The sequence below is a fragment of the Otolemur garnettii genome, unplaced genomic scaffold, assembly GCF_000181295.1.
Source record: "Otolemur garnettii isolate 467f Iridium unplaced genomic scaffold, OtoGar3 scaffold00087, whole genome shotgun sequence".
NCBI classification, from domain to species: Eukaryota; Metazoa; Chordata; class Mammalia; order Primates; family Galagidae; genus Otolemur; species Otolemur garnettii.
The window spans coordinates 5,170,070-5,181,719 of record NW_003852482.1 but is presented as its reverse complement, the minus strand read 5'-3'; the positions used below and the strand labels follow the sequence as shown (position 1 = coordinate 5,181,719).

General features: G+C 42.0%; 1 protein-coding gene across 6 annotated transcripts in view; it reads right to left on the bottom strand.

Moving 5' to 3' along the window:
• The window catches only part of SETX (senataxin), a 103,906-nt gene extending 94,363 nt beyond the window's left edge, over nt 1–9,543 (bottom strand). For 3 of the 6 annotated variants that reach the window (XM_023516126.1, XM_023516129.1, XM_023516130.1), the window contains exons 1-2: nt 9,491–9,543; nt 8,486–8,639 (exon numbers count right to left, since the gene is read on the bottom strand). The gene's annotated coding sequence lies outside the window, so the exon portion shown is untranslated. Of the gene's footprint in view, nt 1–8,485; nt 8,640–9,166; nt 9,213–9,490 lie in introns of those variants that run through there. The other 3 variants (XM_023516127.1, XM_003794880.3, XM_023516128.1) reach the window with 2 other exon arrangements.
• Nucleotides 9,544–11,650: the final 2,107 nt, after the last annotated feature.

Genomic DNA, 11,650 nt, shown 5'->3' with positions numbered 1-11,650 from the left:
TGCCACCTTAGGTGTAGGTGGCTGGCGCCTTAGCCGATTGAGCTATAGGCGCCGAGCCCCAAAAAAACTTTTATCATAAAGACACTTGTACTAGACTGTTTATTGCAGCTCAATTTACAATTGCTAAAATGTGGAAATAGCCGAAATGCCCCTCAACCCAGGAATGGATTGGCAAGCTGTGCTATATGGATACTATGGAAGACTATTCAGCCATAAAAAAAAAAAAAAAATGGGGCTTTTGCAGTATTTGTATTAACCTGGATGGAGATGGAACACATTATTCTTAGTGAAGCATCATAGGAATGGAGAAGCATGAATCCTATGTATTCAACTTTGATATGACAATGATACGGTGGGGGAAGGGGAGAGGAGAGAGAAGGAGGGAGGGGGTGGGGGAAAGGAAAAGAAAAGAAAATAGTGACTAATTCTCACATAAATTGGATTTAATTTTGACCAAAGTACATTATTTAAACAATAATTTTTAATTCAACTTGTTAATATGTTGTTTAGGATATTGCATCCTCATTTATAAGTGAAATATGTTTGTAATTTCCCTTTATAAGAATATATTTTTTCCAATTTTAATATAAAGTATATTCAGATGAAGTAGAATGAATTTGAAGTACTACTTCTTCTATTGTCTATAAGATTTGGCATGACCTATTTTTTTAAATTATCTTCTATTTTTATTTATAAATACTAGTTGTCTATTTTTTGAGACTTTGGGAAAAAAAAGATGAAGAAACTGACAAAAATGGTTATATGCACATTAAAGCATCACCAGTGCCACAAAATTCTTTCCCTCAAGTAAAATGACATTAATAGCACCACTGTCTCTCAGAAGGAGGCCACTACTTTTTAAAATAGAATGTGTGATATACCTCCAACTTATGAGTATGTTGGAAATACCCTGACAAAAATCTAGATTTTACTTTCATGCACATTTTTTTATTCACTTAGAAATGTAATAGCTCAAAGGAACTGTTTTAAGTCAGTTAATTCAGATTGCCTGAAATAATTCTATGCCTCAAATAAATCAGCCTTTACTATATGTATATAAAAAAATTGACCAAAGAAAAAAGAAAGCACTTTCATGAACTTTTATATACGTATGTGTGAAATGCTGCCCATAACTCACTGCCCTTCAAAGCAGTGTTAACTCTAACAGCTACAAATGTTAACCTACTGCTACAAGTTTAATACTTATAGCTTTGCTCTTCTTCAACTTTCCTTTTTGTAACACCACCAGATCCTCTACAGTGTAAACTCAAAAGTCAAAAGGTTAAAATAAAATAATCTTCCAATCTTAGGAATCTCCAAATCCTAGCAAGGTAGAAATATAGTACCAAGAAGAAAAAGGAAAACCTAAGAACCAAATTTGCCAAATGTTTGAATGAAGACATGTAAGTTTCGTTAGTAAAAATGCAGATGGCATGGGTGGTGCCTGTGGCTCAGTGAGTAGGGTGTCAGCCCCATATACCGAGGGTGGTGAGTTCAAACCCAGCCCCGGCCAAAATGCAACAACAAAAAAATTTAAAAAATTAATTAATTTAAAAAAATGCAGATGGCATGAAATTGAGAGTATAAGCCAACAGGATGGAAGTCAAAATCCAAAGAGCTCTCCAACTTTAATGAGGTACAATAAAAACAAACAAAAATCCTGTATTTTTATCTCTGTAACTAAGTATATCTAAATAACAGACCCCATCACCTCAGAAATTTAAAAATCAGCTGGGCACAGTAGTAATGCATACCTATAGTCCTAGCTACACAGGACGCTGAGGCAAGAGAATACTGAGCCCAGGAGTCAGAGGTTCCACTGAGCTATGATGATGCCCCTGCACTAGCCTGAGCAATAGAGCAACCATCTCCCTCAAAAAAACAAAATAAGGCCCGGCACCTGTAGCACCGTGGTTACAGCGCCAGTCACATACACCAAGGCTGGCAGGTTTGAACAACGGTAACTGCAATAAAAAAAAGTGTTGTGGCAGGCGCTTGTAGTTCCAGCTACTTGGGAGGCTGAGGCAAGAGAATTGTTTAAGTCCAAAAGTTTGAGGTTGCTGTGAGCTCTGACGCCATAGCACTCTACCAAGGGCAACATAGTAAGAGTGTCTCAAAAACAAAACAAACAAAAAACCTACAAACAAAAAAGCTCACTGTTAGTAAAAGCAATTGTCTTCAGTGATGATGCAAATAAGGCCAGGGCAGGGAAAATACAAGGTAGGTCTGGAGGATCTTATAGTTTCGAGAATCAACCTGAAATAGCTCCCTGTGGCTAAAGCTGAAACAATCTGTACAAGTAACGTAATACTGGATTATAGCCCAAAGTATAAAATATATATGAATCCATACTGATATAAATCCATACTGATATGAACTGACCAAATTAAATAGGAGAGAAGGGACAAATCTTCCTTTAAAGTTACACCACATTTTATTTACACTTTGGTCCCTTATTGTTTTTAAAGTTTAAACTGGCCATCTGTTACCTGCCAAAATCATGCTTAAAACAACTGATGTTCAAGAAATCTCAAAGTACTTTCACTTTCTATTCTTTTATCTTGAGTTTACGTTCCACATTCAACTACATTACCAGGAAAAAACAGCTTCCCCAAACTGTTAACTTCCTGGTATCGGCCACCTATGTAGTTCCAAATTAGCACCGGTGTATATAGATACTCCCTGCTCCAGGAGGTGAAGCTTACCCCAGACTCCTGTGTGGGCTGAACTTAGTGAATGATCGCCAAAGAAGTGTTTGGAAAAGGAAAAATGATGGAGACACTGGCAAACACAACCTTACCAGGGATAAGTCATGATGACAACTCAGACATAATGCGATAAGGAGGTAATATGAACTCTGTGGTTTGAAAAAAAACTCTTCCTAAAAACCCATGACCCCAGACCACTCATGAAAAAAACAAACAAACAAAAAAATAAGACAAACTCAAATTGTATGTTATCTAAATAATTATCTACCAGTCTGCATTAACAAGAAAATCACACCCAAGGAGAATCTACAGTTATTTCACATAGAAATGTAATAATGGTTTATTGGGAATTGGACCAGGAAATTATCCAACGGACCTATCTCGAGCAACTTGAATTTTAACTATCCAAGGGAAGTAAAATATCAACTGAATGGGGGCGGGTGTGTTACAAAACCACTTGTAAACTTAACTAAGTCCATTTTATAAACTGTATGGACCTAACCCGTGCATTCTCATCAGGGTGCTATCATCCTCAAGGGGATGAAAACTGGTTAGTGGGACATGAAAAATTAATGACTCTTTTAATGTCTAAAGTCCAGATATACATACATGTACAGTACATAGACACAATATACTGATATAATTAAAATTCATGGAAGGGGCAATAAAGAAAAGATGCCAGTAAAGTCTCCTTTCAAGGGCTGGGTGCAGTGGCTCACTCCTATAATCCTTAGAACTCTGGGAGGCCAAGTCAGGTGGATTGCCTGAGCTCACAGACTCGAGATCAGCCTAAGCCACAGCAAGACTCCATCTCTAAAAATAGCCAAGGATTGTGGCAGGCACCCATAGTCCCAGCTACTCAGGAGGCAGAGAGAAGAGAATTGCTTAAGCCCAGGAGTTTGAGATTGCTGTGAGCTACGGCATCATAGCACTCTCTAAGGAGGGTGACAAAGTGAGACTCTTATCTCAGAAAAAAAAAAAATTCTCCTTTTAGGGAGAAAATCGTAACAAGAAAAAGTTAAGAAACCCAAGTAAAGTCATTGGGTAAGGACACTTAACAGCGTTAGATTGCTCAAAATGAGTATCACCCTAAGTTTACAGCACTTAATCTTCGCTAATGGGAAATCAGTAACATCTTGACAAAAATTATGCTTTACTGCCAAGGCTTGTGGCATAATGTCAATTTCTTATCTTTTTTTTTTTTTTTGAGACAAAGCCTCAAGCTGTCCCCCTGGGTAGAGTGCCGTAGCATCACAGCTCACAGCAACCTCCAACTCCTGGGCTCAAGCAATTCTCCTGCCTCCACCTCCCAAGTAGCTGGGACTACAGGGGCCTGCCAAAATGCCCGGCTATTTTTTGGTTGTAGCTGTCACTGTTGTTTGACGGGCCCAGGCTGGATTCAAACCTGCCAGCTCAGGTGTATGTGGCTGGCGCCTTAGCCACTTGAGCCATAGGCACCAAGCCTACGTTTAATATTTTTACTTATGCTTTGAAGCATACTTTCTTCATGTTTCTAAGAAGAATTTGAGTAGAAAACATTAAAATACAGAAAAGGACATTTACAAACGAGAGTTTAAAAGTTTTTGAGGCCAGGTGCAGTGGCTCATACCTGTAATCCTAGCACTCTGGGAGGCCCAGTCAGGAAGACTGCTTGAGCTCAGGAGTTGAATACCAGCCTGAGCATAAGCAAGACCCTGTCTCTTCAAACAACAGAAAAATTAGCTAGGCCCAGTAGTAGGTACCTGTAGTCTCAGCTACTCAAGAGGCTGAGGCGGGATGACAGTTAGAGCTCAGGAATTTAAGGTTACAGCACTATGATACCACCATTATACTCTAGCCTGGGCAAGACTCTGCCCTCCCCCCAACCTAAAAAATTAAAAAAAAAAATACATATATATGTATGATCTCAAAAATTATTTATGGTTATGGTAACAGCCACATACACCAAGGCTGGCGGGTTCAAACCCAGCCCGGGCCGGCTAAACAGCAATGACAACTGCAACAAAAAAATACCAAGAGTTGTGGTGGGCACCTGTAGTCCCAGCTACTTGGGAGGCTGAGGCAAGAGAATCACTTAAGTCCAAGAGTTTGAGGTTACTATGAGCTGTGATGCCACAATACTCTACTGAAGGTGACATAGTGAGATGCTGTCTCAAAAACAAACAAACAAAAAACTTATTTAAAGGGAGTTTAATTTCACTAAGCTCTACCTTAGAAACTTCCTGAAAAGGAGTGTAAAAGGATAGCAGTGTAAGTTAGAGTTCCTATCTGGGGGGAAAAAAAAAAGAACTATCTAAGTTTACTTGCAGAGCCCTGCCCCTCCCTGACTTCCTGACACTAACTCTAATTTCAAATTTAACTACATTTCATTAATGCCTGCTTTGTACAAATGCACTAAAGATGAAGAAATGTCAAGTAACATAATGGATATGGTCTATTTTTGCAGAATATAAAATTATTTTATTCACAGAAGTAATTATACCTAAAGGAACAATACCATAATACTAAGAAGTAAACACTTTGAGGAAACTATTTTTTTCTGGTGATCTAATTCAAAGTAGAAAGTGAACTTAAGAAAACATAAGGGCTTGGTGCCTGTGGCTCAAGTGGCTAAGGCGCCAGTCACGTACACCTAAGGTGTCAGGTTCGAATCCCCAGCCCAGGCCTGCCAAACGACAATGATGGCTGCAACCAAAACAATGGCCAGGCGTTGTGGCGGGCGCCTGTAGTCCCAGCTACTTGGGAGGCAGAGACAGGAGACTTGCTTGAGCCTAGGAGTTGGAAGTTAACGGTGATGCCATGGCACTCTACCCAGGGGGATAGCTTGAGGCTTTGTCTCAAAAAAAAAAAAAAAAAGAAAGAAAGAAAAGAAAACATAAGAACAGAAAGTGAAACTGTGGCAATTTCTTGAACGTCAATTGTTCTGAGCATGATTTTGGCAAGTAACTGATTGCCAATTTAAAAAACTTAAGAGAATAAAGTACAAAGTGTTATGTACTTTAAAATACAGTAGAAGCTCCATTGTTGACCACCTCAAATTGACCTAATTTTCACAGACCAGACATGTACCACATTTACATGTCAGTACAGTAGGTCTATTTATCATACTGAGCAATTCCACAGATTAACAAGTTAATGTTGGGTGGTCCTTTGGGTGGTCAACTTACAGAGGTTCTCCTATGATTAACAAAATAGCAAAAGAAACTATTAAAAAAACTAAAAAAACTATAGAGTTTGTTTTTATTTCACTCAGAGAGCTGGCCTACACCCCAAAAAACAGGAGTCATTTTTTCAAAGTAGATGAGACTTTTTGGCATGGAATATAAAGTACACATCAAAAGAAACATGGACTTCCATGACTTTTTTTCAAAATTCATAACATGTGGTTATGTCCTCAAATCTAAGAACATCACTGGTGGCTGAATAAAGCAAGACCACATCGCTACTAAAAATAGAAAAATTCACCAGGTGTGGTGGCAGGCCTCTGTAGTCCCAGCTACTCAGGAAGCTGAGGCAGGAGACCAGGAATTTGAGGATGCTTTCAGCTGGGCTGAGACCTGGGCAAGAAAGTAAGACAAAGAAATAAAAGAAAAGAAAGAAGAGAAAAGTAAGGAAAAAAAGAAATAAATCATTGACCTGGTATTGGTGAAGCCTAGCAAATCTTAATAACGTATAAAAATTTTTCTTTTAAGGGAAAATTAATCCTCTGTAATGACTAAGTTTTTCTACAACTTGGTGTATTTTTTGGTATAACTTGGTTCTTCTTGAAGTGTATTTTACAAACTCCATCTGACTATACTGAATCACAAATGGGTGTGTCCAGACAATATCCAAGCTGCAGGACAGAAATAAGTGCAACTCTGAGCATTAACCAAAAAGAAAGTTGATACATAAAAATATAGGCTGCTTTACCTCAGAGCTATACCTGAGGTACAGCTCTAATTTTCACAGACTTATCCTTTGGTATCACTTCCCAGTATCAGATAGCCAATCCAAATACCAATACCACTTCCCAATATCAAATACCAATTCCTCTCCTCTACACTTTCCAGCTAAACATCTTGAGAAATTTATTTATTTATTTTTTTCTGAGACAGAGTCTCACTTTGTTGCCCTGGGTAGAACACCACGGCATCACAGCTCACAGCAACCTCAATTTCTTGGGCTCAAGTGATCCTCTTGCCTCAGCCACCCAAGTAGCTGGGACTATAGGCACCTGCCACAAGGCCCAGAAACAGGGTCTTGCTCTTGTTCAGGCTAGTCTCAAACTCCTGAGCTCAAGCCATTTACTCACCTTGGCCTCTCAGATGAAACAGTAATTTAGATTTACTAATTCCCACTTCTTCAGCAACTCTGCATTTTGGCTTCTATCCATGCAGGAATGATTTCACAGAACAGAAGTCCCTAACGATCTCTGTATTACTAAATCCAATAGGCTCTTCACTTGACTCTTCGAAAGCATGCGGAAAACAGTGACCATGCATTCTACAGCTACAACAAACCATTTGCCTGACACTTCCTCTACCCAATCTTCACAATCACCTTTTCCTTTGTTCCCCATCTAAATATCAAAGTTTCCAAGGGCTTGTCCTAAGATTTCTAACCTCTCCATTCCATACCCTCTTTCTGGGTGACCCCTTTGCAAACCACTGCTCCAACTACTACCTATATTGGAGCTTCTTGAGGACTAAGAATGTACTATAAAACACTAAATGCAAAGCACTATTTTCCAACCACTCAGTAAATGGCAGCCTAGCCTAGAACTCCAGATATATTCAATGTCCAACAGCACACAGTGTATTTCCATTCAATGTCTGACAGGGATGTCAAGGTAAACAACCAAAACAGAACAAAGTCTGTCCCTTAAATCTGTTATTTGTCCTCTATTCCCCACATTGATGGCATTGCTATCTGCTCAATTTTTAAATCAATGACATGAGAATCATCCCATATACTACTCCTTTGGCCTCCATCTGAGTTAAAGAGACCTTACCTCCTTCATTACACCTGTACTTTCTTCTCACTAAAACTTCCACTACCTTAATTTAATACATTTTCATTATCTGTCTGGATTACTGAAAAAACCTAAATGATCTCTCTGCTACCAATTTCTCCTCCAAAATGTTGCCAGAAGCTAAAGCACAAACTGAATTTCAAAAACACAAATGACAATTCTTACCGAGTTTTTGGAAAAAATTCAAACTGTTGAGCTCAATACACAAGGCCCCTCCATGGGGTGGCACCTGTGGCTCAAAGGAGTAGGATGCTGGCCCCATATACCGGAGGTGGTGGGTTCAAACCCTGACCCCAGTCAACAACTACAAAAAAAAAACCAAACCCAAAACCAAAAACAAGGCCCCACCATGATCTATCTTCAGCCTCATTTCCTGCTACTCTACACATTACCTCCCTTCACTTTGTCTTCCTGAAACGACCTTTGATGATATCTGGTGTCCCCTGCCTCTATGGAAGTTCTTCCACCTACCTTGAATGTCCACCTTTCTGCCTGATTCTTAACTCACACATCAGACTCAACTCAGAAACTTTTTAAAAAAGTTAAATGATAAGATCCTGTCCATGAAGTTTAGCTTCACATTTAAAGAACTCCACTAAGTGATTCTGATGGAAAGATGGACTCGAGAACAAGTGTGTGCAACCCACCAGGAGTGTTATCAGGTCTGGAAAGCTGCTTTAACCCATCTCTCTTTTCCAATCTGTCTGTGATAGTCATCACTAGTCCCTCAGAACTCTACACCTATTTCTGACATTGCACTTACCTTGGCGGTCTGAACTCCCGTTTCCAAAAGTAATTACCTGGGTAAATGGCCTATAGAAAAGTTATTGTCTCAGTCGAGTTTGCTGGGCTTTATTTGCGAATGAGTGAGAATTTGTCCTCATATATCCCCAGACTTTGGCCCCAAAAGAACATTTCTGAAATAAAAAAGAAACAGAAGTGGTTTTTATACTCTTTACCTCATCTGCGCCTTCTGTCTGTCCTATGGTACAGAGATAGTGCCACCTGATGAAGAAGCTCAGAAAAGTTAAGGTTAGACAACTTGTCAGTGGACACACAAGTAAGGAACGAAGGGCAGAAGCGCGGTTCTGACTCCCACTTCCACGGGGGCTGTCTAGGCACTTAAAAGCTCCCCAAATTAGCCAGAGCAGGTAACAGCAGGCCTTGGATCGTCCCTAACAGTTCAACCTCTTGTCAAACAGCAAAGGGGATGCTTTTCCCTACAGCAGTCGACCCCATTTCGGTCTGGGCCATGCGAATCTCGGGCACGTCCATGGCTCCAGGTAAGAGAACAGGGTGGACAAAGCCCTGCGGCTCGCAGAAAGCGCCCGGCACCTTCGGGGAGGGCCCGAACGGCCAATCGGGAGACCCTCGGGCGGGAGGGGGGAAGGGGCCGTAGGTAGAAGGGACACTTTCCATAGCGAGACCTCTCACTTATACCCACCGAAACTACGCAGTACCCACGCCAAAAATAGCTCACAAGAGTCCGCGCTGTAGACAGCGGAGAATAAACCGGGTACCCGGGGCGCGGCCCCAGCCCCGGCGTGCAGAAAGGACGGCAGTACGGCCCGCAGCCGCCGAGAGGTGCTCCCGCCTCCGGCGCCTCGACCCTCCTGAGAGAATCTGCCCAGCGCGCGCCGCCCCTCCCCCACCCGCCCGCCGTCACGCGCACGAGCGACCGTTACTCGACACGGGCCCACGCGCGCCCAAGCTGCGCGCGCGCCCACGCCTGCCCGGCCTGCAGCCTCGAGACCCCAGCGCTCCTTACCCTGCTTAACCTCGCGACAACTCCTAGCCCACCTCCATGCCTCGGCCCTGCAGCCAGCCGCAGGCGGAAGTGAGGGCCCGCAGCTCAGGCACCCAATCTGCAATCGCCGTGAAGGCAAGCCCCGCCTCCACCGTGGCGTCCGCCGTCCGCAGGCCCCGCCCCGTCCACCGCCTGCCTGTTTTGGTACGCCAAGGGGCGGGGCGTGGGAAGAAGAGCAACAGGGCGCCGCAGACCAGCCCAGACGCTACTCGCTGACGTCACATCCGGGCCGCTGGGGACCGACCAATCAAGAGTGAACGTTAAGAGGCCTCGGAAAGTTTGCAGGTAGGCCCCGACTTCCTCCCGGCGGGGCGCCCCCGGGACGGGATTAGGCTGGGGAGGGGTCTGGCCTACCCTCCCGCCGTTTCTGTTCCGTTCTTTTTCTCTTGGCAACGCCTCAGGTGTTTGAGGGGGCGTGTCAAAAGAATAGATTTTCTTTAAAGACCTAAAATATACTGTAACTTATGTAAACATGGAATTTCGGGGTAATACACAAGGTGTCCATAAAGTTCGTGAACAATTTAAATTTAAAACACTTGTCTATTTTAAATTGCACACGAACTTTATGGATACTCTGTATATACTCTAAATTACAGGAAAGGGATACATTAAGTATCGTAAAGAGTACAAGCGATAAATACTAAGTAAAATCCAGTGGAAAGCCTGCTCGCTCCCGCTTTGTTAACTATCGCCTTCCCCTGACCGGTTAATGAGGCATCACCACTGTCTTACGCTCTCACGGCGGCCACGGTAAAATAAATAATTACTAGTAGTAACTCATGCTGTAAAGAAAAGCAGAGGAGGAGCTGGCCCCGCCTCCGGGCGGTCCCGGACAGTCTTACCGCGCAGAACCTCAGCCCGTGGATGCGAAGTAAGCCCAGTGAGAACGGGGAGACCCCGGCGGAGGAACGTTCCAGTAAGGGGCGTGGCTTGTGGGGGGCGAGACGTCGGTTGCGAAAATTTAGGAATCGGGCGATCGCGGGAAGTGAAGTTGGTGGCAGTTATTTGCCTCTTTTAGGGGTTTTTTCGCTACCCTAGTATTCTGGCCCTATTCAAAGAAAGTGTTTAAGAAAATTACAAAACTGTTTCAAACTATACAGTGGTATAAATTGTGCTGTGTATCCTTCTAAAAATAATTACATTTATGTAATACTTTTTTACAAAAGACCTGGCTATTGAAAAAAATTGTTTCTTTTACAGAAATAAACACGACGCTAAAAACCGCCCGAATTACTATGTCCCGTAAACGCTAGTTAACGAGGTGTATATTGTTGCAGAATTTATGACATAGATTTAGCTGTATGTATATGGCCTTGGCCTCCCGAATAACTGGGACTACAGGCACCCACCAGAACGCCTGGCTATTTTTTGGTTGTCATTGTCATTGTCATTGTTGTTTGGTGGCCCGGGCTGGATTCCAACCCGCCAGCTCCGGTGTATGTGGCTGGCGCCCTAGCCTCTGAGTTACAGGCGACGAGCCTTGCTGTATATTTCTTAAATTGATAATAAAGTATATGTGAAAAAATAGAAATGCCAAACTACTCCCCACAGTGTAAGAAACAGAACATTAGATTCTGAACAAGGAGATTTAACCAGTAGACACTATAACTGAGGGCAAGGCATTGGAATAGTTTGAGGGACACAAAAAGTAATTCACCTGCTTATAAAATCAGAAAAAAGGGAAAAACTTTAGGTTGAAGAAAATGCTTTACTGTATCACACAACTATATTAGTCTTTATACCAACACAGTCATAAAATGTAACTTTTGTCTTTTTTTTTTTTTTTTTTGCAGTTTTTGGTGGGGGCTGGGTTTGAACCCACCACCTCCAGTATATGGGGCCAGCATCCTACTCCTTTGAGCCACAGGCGCCTCCCAACTTTCATAATTTTTTTAAGGAGAAAAGTGCCATGAAGGCAAAAGTGGGTGCAGCAAACAAAACTCTTAATTTCATCCTATCTCTGAAGCGTTCTATGGGCCTTACCTTATAATCATCTCACATTTGTTTTTACCTATAACAGCACATTAATAAGTTTTGCATGCTTTTGAACTTTTGATATGGAATTATACTAAGGGCGTTTTTCTGCAAATTGCTTCTTTTTTTATTTTTTTATTTTATTAA